This window comes from Helianthus annuus, chromosome 13 (genome assembly GCF_002127325.2).
Source record: "Helianthus annuus cultivar XRQ/B chromosome 13, HanXRQr2.0-SUNRISE, whole genome shotgun sequence".
Classification (NCBI taxonomy): Eukaryota; Viridiplantae; Streptophyta; class Magnoliopsida; order Asterales; family Asteraceae; genus Helianthus; species Helianthus annuus.
This window is the reverse complement of record NC_035445.2, coordinates 64,325,766-64,339,352: the sequence shown is the minus strand read 5'-3', so window position 1 is coordinate 64,339,352 and position 13,587 is coordinate 64,325,766.

Genomic DNA, 13,587 nt, shown 5'->3' with positions numbered 1-13,587 from the left:
TCCATATGTCAATATACTTTAAAAAAGTTAAAATATCAGTAGGATATCAACTTGTATGCCCGCTAAAGTTTAAAATTCAAATTATGCCCCATAAGGGCGTTTTGGTCATTTTACGACGTATAAAAGAAAGTTGAGCCCAAACTGATGTTGCGATATAAACAATATTTGAAAACACTTTATTTATGATATAATATCGGTATGATACCAAACATATGTGTGTTTTATAGTTTAAAACCAAACTATGCTCCGTAGGGGCATTTTGGTAATTTCACACATTGTTTTGAAGGCTAATTTGGGAATCTGAGTCTATACCATATGCCTACTGTAAAAATATTTAAAATGATTTATAAAATCAGTAGGTAACAAGTCTTGATTGGTAGTTATGGTTTAACACCATACTACGCGCCGAAACGGCGTTAAAGTCGCTGAATGATGATATTTGCGATCTTTTAGGAAAACTGATGTTATGATCAGATTTATATGACCAAAATATGTTAATTAATATAACATATCAGTAAATAAAAGGTTTTGTTTGAAAATCATGCTTTTAAACCATTTTGGGTGCAAAAAGGGCATTATCGTCATTTAAGGATATAATTCAAAACCGTAGGTGAAAACTCAGTTTGTAAACTGAATGGATATCCCAAATTATCCTATTTATGATATTACATCAGTAGGCAATGAGTTTGTTATGAAAAATTATGCTTAAAACCGATCTATGCGCCTAAAGGGCATTTTAGTCAATTTAAAGCACAATTTATGATATTATATGCAAACTCAATTTATGATCAGGTTCGTAACATCGATATATGTTAAACATTTTAACATATCAGTACGTAAGTTATTTGAATGCTTATTGGTGTCTAAAACTTTATTTTTGCTAAAAATGGCATAACGGTCAAATTACGGCATATTAATGGAACTTGCATAAAATTCAGATTTCTAATACGATTATGTAATATAACCTTATAGGGTTATGCTACATAATAATATGATCCTAACGGAACCTAAAATCAGTAGCAAACTAATCTAATTCGGTTCATAATCGAAAGTCAACACAGAAGTCAAACTTCGCGACTTTCGATTGCGAACCGACCCTTAAACTGGAGTTGACGAGCCGAACATGTTTACACATGTTCTAATAATTATTACCAAGTTGTTTAAGTGATAAAATGTATTTTAGAACATTTCTAAACTCATATCACAATTATTTCAAAAACTGACCCGTTGACTTTTTAAAACAATATTACGTTGACTCGTCAATTGACCAAGCAAACGTGATTCTTAGAAGGTGCCCTTTTGAGGGTTTAACACCTACCTAATTACAATCACATAGCCATGTTTGTTGCGAAAAATGGCTTGACCGTTAACGGTTTAACTAGAAGTCAAAGCGTTTATAGTAAACGCTTGACTTTTCGGCTTTTAAAGCCAAATAAAAGAACTAGTCATGAAATGAACACTTACAAGTGGTCCTATGGATTGAAGAAAACTTAAAGGTGGTTCCCAATTGCTTAGGATCCTCCAAGATGAGAAGATAGGAAGAAAGAATGAATGGTGCACTTTGAAAATGAAATTTCAAGGCCTTTATATAGTTTTTGAGAAAGGATAAGATCATGCCATGTGTTTAGGGAAATCATGAGATGATTACAAGTGTTATACTAGGTTTTTAAAACCATTAACAAGTCCATAGATTCATCAAATGGTTTTAGTTATGTGTGGGCTTTAAGTAATGAATAATAATAATAATAATAATAATAATAATAATAATAATAATAATAATAATAATAATAATAATAAATAATAACAATAACAATAATAATAATAATATAATATAATATAATATAATATAATATAATATAATATAATATAATATAATATAATATAATATAATATAATATAATATAATATAATATAATATAATATAATATAATATAATATAATATAATATAATATAATATAATATAATATAATATAATATAATATAATATAATATAATATAATATAATATAATATAATATAATATAATATAATATAATATAATATAATATAATATAATATAATATAATATATGCCCATTGTGACCAATATTAGGCACCCCCGGGAGTATGACCGAGCATCACGGAGTTCCCGGTTCGTTTAAAAGGTCTCCCAAAGACGTAGATTTACACTTTGACGCTTTTAGTCCTTTTAACGCTCAAACTTGTGCGTATTATCGTTTAATGGCATCAAAGCCTTAAACGACCAATATTAGGCATTCCCATGAGTATTATCAAACATCACGATGCTTCGGGTTCGTTAAAGGTCACTCAGAGGTAATAATTAACATGTTGACACTTTTAACCATTTTAACGCACAAACTAGTGCGTATTATCATTTATCGGCATTAAAGCCCTATATGGCCAATATTATGTATTCCCCAGAATACAATAAGATATTATAACACTCCGGGTTTGTTAAAAGGTCACTCAGATGTATAACTAAACATGTTGACGCTTTTAACCCTTCGTCACGCAGACTTTTAATTAATTACGCAAACGGTTCCTTTCGATCAACAAGTGGCTCAAATATAATTATGAATACCGTGTGTTGTCATTCAGAGGCTTAGATTAAGCATGTTAACACTTTCAGTCCTTCCACATTCAAAGTTTTTGATTTTTCGCAAAATTAGTCCATAATAGTCAACGTTTGACTTCATTTGTAACATCCACAGAAAAAGGGATCCTAGAAACACGGCCCGTTTTTATATCTGATATTTTTTTTATTTATTAAAAAAACCATAGCAATACTCTATTTTTGTTTATCTATTAATAATATATAATAACAAAAAAAAATTATTCTTAAAAAAATTTATATATATTTACACATATTAAGTCTTGGAAATTTATTTTATAAATTCTAGTTCAAGAAAAGTTATTATAAAAATAAACTTTTAGTTGTTTTCTTTATATATAAATGTTCATGTCGTAGTTCCATTTGAGATTTTAGTTTATCAATTTTTTATGACCATTAGTGGCTCTCTAAATTAAAAAAACGTTTAAAATCAAAACTTTGAAATTAATGCTCACTAATTGAAAGATGACCCATTTAAATCAAATTATGTATTCATTAAAACTTTGAAATTAATGGTCACTAATTGAAAGATGACCCATTTAAATCAAATTAAGTATTCATTAAAATGGGTTATAAGTTACATGTAATGTAACTGAAAGTAATAAATTAAGTCTATATAAATTTTAATCACTACACTCTTAAGCAAGGATGAAATTAAAGTTATTTTTTTATTCTTCTTAATTCTTTTAGAGTAAAGCCTAATAAATAAGATTTAAGAGGTTATAAAAGGTTCGTAATTTGTGATCATTTCATCTCTCTACACAAATATCACCAATATCAAGTTTGAAAGCTACAAAGATCTCTAAAGACTTGGAATTTCCTTCTATAAATTCAATCTCAATTCTAATCTGTTTTAGATAATTCTTGACTCTAATCATATTATTTTATTTTCATCTACAAAAGACCTTTATCAACTTCTGTTGATTAAGGGCAACTGATTCTCCATTTGAGAATTTATTTGAGAATCAAATTCTAGGGTTCATAATTAAAGTGAAGATTGTTACATATTTTTTTTCATTTTAATCTAATTAACCTACGTATATTATTTCAATTCATGCCAATTGATGTTTCCACACTTGTTATGATGATAGCCATGATTGTATAAATTTCTAAAAGGTAATTTTTATACTCTTTAATTTAACCCATATGTATTATGAAGTAAAAATAATATATTTATATTATTGAGATCTTGTTAATCACTTTATACTATATAATAATTTTCCAAAACAATATTAGAAGTTATAACAATATAATTTGCTAATTATTCTTATACATATCTCACCATTTAGACTATATAGAAATATTTATTATGAAAATAGGTATTTCGTCACATTATGAATTATAGTTTTTAATAATTAAATATAAATAACTCGTTACACTTATACAATTGCTAGTGTTATACATTCAAGCCTTTTTTATATGCATATAAAGATACACTGTATGTATATTTTTTTTTGGACTTGTTAAATGTACTCTAACACGATACTAGTAGACATCACGTTGTGGGTAACTAATAAAAAGTCGTTTACATGTAATTTTAGTCAAACTATAAAACATAATATGCTATTTAGTCGAAATCACACATAACTATATTTATTTCACTATTCTATCTAAATACGATTTATTATTTTATTTTATTTTTTATTCTTATTTTTATTTTTTTTATTTGTATTTATAAACCTTTGACACCGTACAAATCATTTGACGTTTTGATCATATTAAACTAGAAATCCCATATACTCATATGAACCTAGAAATCGCTAACTCATTCGGATTTGTTTTAGACTACTATTCATACTTGTTTTCATATATATGTTGTTAGGATAACTTTTGGAATATTATCTTCCAAAACGCTACAACTTATCTTAAGTTGTATTTGGACACTTCGCAACTTGTGAGTAAACTCTCTTCCCTTTTTTTGTCATTACTGTTTTGGGGTGTATCAATGTGTTTTGACCAATTGTTTTCATCTAACGTCGAGCATGCAAAGTCTAGTATGTTGTAAATGCATTATATGTTGTTGGTGTTGTTTGTTGAGGTTGTTGATGTTGTTGATGTTGTTGTGTTGGTCATGATAGTCAATAGTCAATAGCCATTCATTCAGTGGATCCACGGCTGACCTTTCCTCATGACTTGAAGATGTCGGTATCGCCCCATTAGTCTTGGGTTGACCTTTCCTCCTAACTATGGGATGTTGGTATCGCCACAGTCACACCCTTTTTGGGTGTGGGACGCAAAGTGTTGGTGTTGGTTTTGGTTTTGGTGTCGGTCTTCGTCTTATACATTATTCAGCTACCTTTCTATGTTCATATTACTTGTGCATTGCTTCCAGATGATTGATTGCATGCTTAATATTTAAATTATTATTTGGAATTAAAAAGGTAAAACATATTACTTTTATTTCTAAATTTTAAAATGGTAAACCTCTTTTACTTAACCAAGGTTTACTCGCCAGCTCTTGTAGCTGACCCAAAAAAAAAAAAAAAAAAAAAAAAACTATTTTACACGTGATACAGATGTTGAGGATTGAAGACTGGACTGGATCAGGATCACATAGGAACTTTGCCTTAGTAATAAAAAAAACAAGTTTGATGTTTGATTTGAATATTTGAAACTTATATGAAAAATGTGACATTTAATCATGACATGTTTATTTATGAAATTTTAATAGTGCCATAAGCTTTGGGCAATCATCATGCCCTGTACCATTCCGCTGCGGGTCGGGGTGTGACAACATTAGGGTTTAGTACACGTGTCAACACATCGTTGGGCACGATTTTTACGAGGTGTTACAGGCGGTGACACAGTTCAGTAGCGGCTCGGGTTTCGGCTCGACGCGGTGCAACTCGGGTCAGTTTCGGTTTTGGTTTGGGTTTGGGTCTAAAGCAGTCAACGGACCCGGTTCGGGTCAGCAGCAGTCAAACAAGTCAAAGATGGTCAACTGAGGACCGATAAAGTTTAAACGTAGCAAGTTATTATTACGTTAGTTTAGATTTTATTTAGTTAACACGCACTGAGCTGAACCGATACTTTAGTGACTTGTTACGTTTGGCATTTTGATTGAAATTTTATATATGGTGTTTATAGTGTTCAAAATTGTTGAGTTTGAAAAGATAACGATAACTTGATTTGTCGGCTTATTCCAAAAACAAAGGAAACTCTGTCCATTTTCCGTAAAAACGTAAAACGTAAATAGTTTAGCATAAAACGTAAAACGTAAAAACGTAAAACGTAAAATGTTTATCGTAAAATGTAAAAAGTTTAACGTAATACGTAAAACGTAAAAAGTTTAACGTAAAACGTAAAAAGTTTAACGTAAAACGTAAAACGTAAAAAGTTGAAAAAGTTTAACGTAAAACGTAAAACGTAAACTTTTTAACGTAAAACGTAAAACATAAACTTTTATGTAAAAACTATTTAACGTAAAACGTAAAACTTTTTCTACGTAAATTGTAAAGCGTAAAAAACCATATGATAAAACGGCGCCTAAACAAGGGGCGTGAATACGGGGCATAAAAATACCGCGAAAAAAACGGGACGTAAAAAACGCCACGTTAAAATGGGACGTAAAAAACGGCGCGTTAAAAAACGACGCTTGAAAAAGCCAAGCGTAAAAAACGACATGCAAAAACGAAGCGTTAAAAAACGATGGATGAAAAAGCCAGGCGTAAAAATGGCGTGCAAAGACCGGCGCGCAAGAAAATTTGTTTTGGTAGAAAATTTTGAATTTAAAAATGCTTTTAATAAAAAAAATCTGTTTAAAAAATAAAAAGTAATGTAATAAAACAAAAAAGTAATAAAAAATAATAAAGACAAAAAGACAAAAAAAAGTACTTTTACTAAACTTCCTTTTAGATTAAAATATCAAAGACATAATAAGATAAAATGTATTTAATATTAATTTTAGTTAGTTTTAATCTCATCGATCCATCTTGTTGAACTTGTGGCTAGAAAGTGGTTCTCTCGGTTCTTACAACTGGAGGTGGTTTTCAGTTTAGCGCTCATATATATATATATATATATATATATATATATATATATATATATATATATATATATATATATATATATATATATATATAGAGGCCGGTTATCATACAAATAACCTAATCGTACATTATGTACGCTTCATCCACGACCGTCAGATCATGTCATTTAAACAACGTGTTTTACTATTAAATTAATCAAATTAAAATTAATAAAAAGAAACTGCCAAGGTTAAAATCGACAAATGCGAGATAAAAACCCTGATAATCAGCAAACAAAACCTAAAAAATCATAACGTAAGATTCTAAATCAAAACCGTAATCGAAATTATAACAATTAATCAAAAATAAATCGATTCCTATTCACCAAATCCTTTTGTGAATTGAACTTCTGATGAATTTGGAAATTCAGAACTGAAACAAATCGATGGACCGACTATCGAAGAAGATGATGCAGGGTTTGATATAATGTGCGAATTCATGACAATGCAAATGCGATTTCAATAAAAAAGATGAATTCTTTGAAATTTCATATAGTGTGCGAGTTCATGATAATACACATGCGATTTCAGTAAACAGTTGAGAATTCTTTGAAATTTCATATAGTATGCGAATTCATGACAATGCACATCCGATTCAGTAAAAAAGTTAAGAATTCTTTGAAATTTCATATAGTGTGCGAAATGATGACAATACACATGCGATTTCGGTAAAAGTTAAGTATTCTTTGAAATTTCATATAGTGTGCGAATTCATGCTTTTACACATGCGATATCAGAAAAAGGATAATTATATTTAGGTTTCTTATTGTTTGCGAATTTGTTTTCGATTCAAATGCGATTTTGAATAAAAACACTGAAAAATAATTTAAAATTACTTTGTTCTAAAAATGCAAAAAAAAAAAAAAAATTAAATAAAAAAAACCAAATTACGAATCTTAAAAACTAAAAATAGAAGTATTTTATATAAAAAAAACTCAATTTATTACTGATGTGACTGTAATTTGACATGTAATGATCAATTTTACAATAAATACTACTGAACTTACCATCCTACCTACATAATAAATTTACTATATTAATATAAAAAACCTAGATATAACTACCTTCCATATTAAGACATAGAAGACGAAAAAAAACACACACAAAAAACAGACCAACAAAAATGGCATCTGAAGATTCAGAAAAAAATAAAAAACATTGCAATCAAAGAGCTATTGTCAACTCGCACGTTGACAGAAATTAGCACTGATGTCACCTCTTCTCATCTGGTTCTTGATGTACAGGGCAAAATTCTTGAACAAATCAAGAAAAATCTAGTTGTATGGGAAAGACTACTTCAAGAACCACCATCAAGCTTCAGAGATAGAACTTTGGATCACATAAAGGAGCAATCTCGAGCTGATGACTTAGCCTTCTCTTTCCTGACAGATGCTCTAAACACTGTGAAGGAGAAGATGGAGTTCAGCTCTTCTGAACGTGACAAAATATTTGCTTCAAGTAACTAAAATCTCTTTTTAATTGTTTTGTGGTTGTTGCTGTGTTAGAAAAAAACAACTATTCTTATATTTTGGGTACATGTTTTGAACACATATTATGCTTGCTTATAATATTAAATCGCATGAATGATATAGCCATCATTGTCACAGAACAAAACAAAGGTAACTCAAAAAATCGCATGTAATATAAGTGAAATCGCATGTAAGAATGATTATAAAATGAAGCTTTAAAATCGCATGTTTATATACTGAAATCGCATGTAAGAATGATATAAACAAAAGAATATAAAAATCGCATGTGTTTCGTATAAATTCGCATGTTCATTTTGAAAAAAAAACTACTCATCCTCATCATCTTCCGAAACCTCCTCCCACTGATCTTCTTCTTCAGATCCATCATCACTACTGTAATCTTCAAACTCATCTTCCTCTTCGTCGTCTTCGACGTCATTGTCTTTATCTCTGGCAACATTTTTGATCTGGACGCCCTTCGTCTTCTTTTTTTGCTGTTTACCTTGTTGTTTGGCTTTCAGCCCCTCGCAAGTCCGAATGTCATGACCTTTTACATTGCATACGCTACATGTCCTTGACCTTTTCCCTTTGCGGCTGATCATTTGTTCCTTCTTAGATTTAATCCTTTTATGCGAGCTGCGACCTTTGTTTCTTATACCAGCCGGCACACGGACAGTATGTCACACCCCGATTTCCACGTGTCTCACCGGTGGGCCCGGTGGGGGATTACCGTGACGATGTTGGCAACAATATAGTCAAACCACACAATTATATAATGCACAGCGGAAGCTTAAAGATAAATATATAAATTTCAACCTCTGGTTGTAATATCAAATGTATTACAGAAGTTGAATATATCCACAGCGGATCGTAAATAAACATAAAGTATTGTTCCATCAGATGCTGCAATCAAGCTTGCGAGACTTATCACGACGCTAGGGAGCTAATACCAGCCAATTTACGTTTAGGTACCTGCACTTAATCTTTTTGGGGAAAATACGTCAGTTTACACTGGTAAATACATTCAACTGACACATTTGAAAATGTTTATTAAAATTGATTTGAATGCACAAGGCACAAACTCTTTTATAACTTGGGAAAATTATAATAAAATCTTGTGAACGTTTTACATGTTCTTTTATGCGTTCAGTAGCCCGGGTCGTGCCGGGTTAAAGATTTATAGACACACCACGTTTGCGTAAAACTGTAGTATAAAAACCAACGGCTACGTCTTTTAATTTAATGTCGACACTTTATACCGGGTGTACGCCTACACCGGGATGTCGATGGTCGTGGCCATTTCGTAAAATGATGCCAAGGATATCCGGGACAACGGTCATTAAACCCCCCAAAGGCTTATAAGCAACAAAACTGTTTAAATGAGCCGATCATATTATTTAATTTAACCACCTAAGCGATGGAAGAATATAATGCTCAATCAAGCGGTATTAATATACCGTAACCCAAGCCCATATAGGGGAAATAAGTTAAAGTATTTACCTTTGCAAGTATATTTCCTTAATTTGGATTAAATCACCGATAGCTTTTACTGGGGCTCCTAATCTGGAACGAAGGTTTTAGTTAACCTCTTAGAATCCTAACGAGTCGTTATAATGGCCGTAGCCTAGACCGGTTGGTTCCGTTATATATATAGATATGGTTTAATCGCGCGAAAAGGCGAAAACCGTGAATGGAGTGTGATTCTGAACCAACAAGTTCAGAGACTTGTTTTATATGGGTTTATGGTTCACACTCTGGAATTTGGGGTTCAAATAATATAATTTGACCCGTATCGGCTAATTTTTGAAAACTAGTTTCATAAGCCGAACCGTGCGCGCGATAGGCGAAACGGTTAACCATGGTAGTCGTACGCTTATTTCCTAAGTCAATATGCCTTAAATGGGTTGTGGTATCAGTAGGATACCTCCCGTGACGCCCGTAACGAGTTTAAGTTAATATTATGCCCCGTAGGGGTTTTTCGGTCATTTTAAAGACTTTAAAAGGGCTTTTCGAGTTCTACAGGAAATCTGAGTTTCCCGAACAGCTTATAAAGCTTAAAATACTTTATTTATTATTTAAAACTAGTAGCAACTGGAATCGGGTCAAAAGACCTTGTAGAACTCATGTTTTGGCCGAAAAGGGCATATTCGGTATTAACCGAACCGTAGCCATAACCGCAGGTTATGAGCAAGGTAAAAATTATTAAAAATCTTTAAAATTCCCGAAATATTATTTTAATACAGTGGGTAAAAGTTTTGGTGACGAAATCTTGGTTTAGATAGGTGTTATGCTAATCGCGCCGTTTATTACAAAAGTTTATTTAATTTGCGCTATTTGGCATAACTCTCATTCTAGACCTCGGATTGACGTGAAACTTTAAGGACATGCTTATAATTTAATAAGCAAGGTTATGGTCCGTTCACGTGTCCGAAATACTCGTTTTATTTTATAAAGGCCGTTACGGTCAACTTTTAGGCGAATGACGGAAATGCGCAAAAGACTCGGATAACTCATGAACCGATCACAGAGGTTTATACCGACATGTGACCTGGTCCTAAGAGAGTCCTAAGGTATATCTATACCTCACTAAAACGGGTCAGAACTGAAGTCAAAGCAAAAGTCAAACTTTTGCGACATTCGGCTCCGAACCGGGTCATTATAGCAAATGATCGATTCAAACGAGCGTAAGCAAGTTTATATACTTAATATCACGTTTTATAAGTGTCAAAACAGGTTTCATAACATGTACATTACAGATTATGCATAAATCGCTAAAATAACTTTCTGTTGACTTTTTAACCGCACGTTTGACTCGATTTTTGACATAGTTAGAGTGGTGATTAGGGGGAACCTTTTTAGAGGTTTATTACCCACATAATTACCTACTCAAAACTACTTTTGATCCGTCATAAGACTGAACCATTTGCAAGTTATTGTAATGACAACCGTTAGTTACGACGGTTGCGTTTATGAGCTATAACTATGGAAATGCAGGACCAAAATGAGTATGAACGACTTACAGAAGTGTGTTCTTGCTTATAGAGCAGAGAAAGATGCTTGGAGCTTCTTTAGAATGACCAGAGAAGTTGATTTGTGTTGTGTGAATTGTTATGAGCCAATGTGGCTATTTATAGTGAAACTTAGGCTCTAAGATCATTACAACTCATGCTACACTGAGTGTGGATGATGGGCAGATGTCCCCTAAGTGTTATGGGTCGAGCATAGAGTGCCCATGCCCCATTAATTGGTTGTTGGTCGTTCAAAGGGTCCAAAGGTCAAGTAGTTACAATGTTTCTGCATCTGGGCGTCCCACGCGGCCCGCATGGACATTCCATGCTACTTTCACTCGGGCCGCCTGAGTTTAAGAACTCAGACGCGTAATTGAGGTGGCTCGCGGCCCGCCTCAACTTATGTCTAAACCTCACGCGGGCCGCGAGAGGTTAGATTTCCAGAATTTCTAAATCTTTTGAAATGATTACAGAATCTGGTAATTAATAACGAAATCTTTCGTAATGATTTACCTGACCTTTCGGGTTTGAAGGGGTAACTTTGCGGTTTGGCCCTCGGTTATTTACCGATAGGGGCCTCGTGTTATATACCCGCATTATAAAGTCCCCGGTTAGTTTATTAATTATTTGGAAAGCCTTAACTTTCACTGTTAACGCTTTTAACCCTTCTTATACGAATTCGAGTATAACTCTTTTGTTTTAAAACGGAACTTCGCGGAATTTATACAGTATATTCTAGTGAGCTTATAATACTGTTACGAAGCCTTGGGAACGTTAAAGGGTCACTCAGAGGTATAATTAAACATGTCGACACAGTTAACCCCTGTAGTTCGTAATCTCTCACTTTCTTCCGCGTTTCGTTTCCGTATGATTTATGATTTATTCGTTTGAAGGTACAAGCATTTATTTAGGGTTATTATACAGTATATTTACCCTTGTTGACATTCATAACCCTCGAATTTATATACTTTCAAGGTTTGTCAAAATTAGTCCTTTATTTATTATGGATGCCACGTGTAATCAAACGACACGTGTTAACACATCATTGGACACAAAAATTCGAGGTGTTACACAGTAGGAGGAGCATTAGTTAATGGTTGTTGATAACCAATCAACTTTGAAAATCGGTCAAATTTTGGATCAAGTTGCTTGGTTATTCGACTCTGATCAACTCTCTGTTTAAGCTGCATCATTTGATCCCTCACTAAAACAAGTTGATCAAGGTCGGAAATCAAATTACTAACCAAATACTCCCTTGTATGGATGATTTCACGAGCAATCCGTTTAGCCTTGTGTTGCACATCCTTGCCACCCACATTTAAATTGTACTTCACATTTAACTCATTCGGCACAACATCCTTCGTCCATCTCTTCTTAACATATTTGTTTGGTATTTCTTTAACACCAACCATCTTGAAAAGAAAATAAATGTGTTTGCATAGCAGCCCATACTGCTCAAAACGCAAACAGCTACACTGTGCAGTTACATCATTTTCAAGATTCTTGAACCACACCTAGGAAAAACCAAAAAAATATATAATAAAAATTAAAATCGCATGTATAACATAACAATTTCGCATTTCTAAAAAAATCATGCAAATGAATATATTTAAAATCGCATGAGAAAAAACAAAATCGCATATTGCAAGATGATGATCTGAAAAAAAGGAAATTCGCATGTATGTTATCAAAAATCGCATGTTTAAAATAAATATGCTATAGTTGTGACAACTCGAGTTTTTGACTTTCACTTTCGCATCAAATACGCGCTGACTTTGACTGTTTAGTTGCTTGGATTGTGGACTTGAATTGTACTAGTTGTGTGTTAATGAAATGTATTGTCGTTTTGTCTATATGTGATTATTTGCTGTGATAGAATATAATATTAGAATTATTATTATTATCATAATAACTTTTGGTCTAGACCTCGAAAGATAACATACAGATCGAAGGACTCGAAGGACCACGAAGGATATCCTTCGATTCGAAGACCACGAAACATATCCTTCGTGCACGAAACATAACCTTCGAGCTCGAAACATATCCTTCGGCATTGTTCGATATGTTTCGGCCCAGTTACTCTAATGGGCTTGGCCCATTTCTGTGAAAGGTTTAAATACGTAAAACTTGTAACCGGCAGTTAGTTTTTCAAAAACCCTAGTTTTCTTTTGTGTGTGTGTCGGCAATCACAAACAACCGGAAATCACCTGCTGATCAATTCCCTTTGCTTTCATTCCCGGTTAGTGCTAGTTGTATGGTTTTAATTGATTGAATGATGATATTGTTGCATGTTTTGGATTATATGATCGCATGATTTGAATAATTAAGGATGTCTGACTAAGCTTGTTTGAATCGGCTGCCATGTTATAGATCTGGATTGTTGTATAGTAACATTAGATTTCATGCTTGATAATCGACTAGCATGATGATGACTAATATGATTTCATGATCAATGCTGTGAATTGGTTGTTAA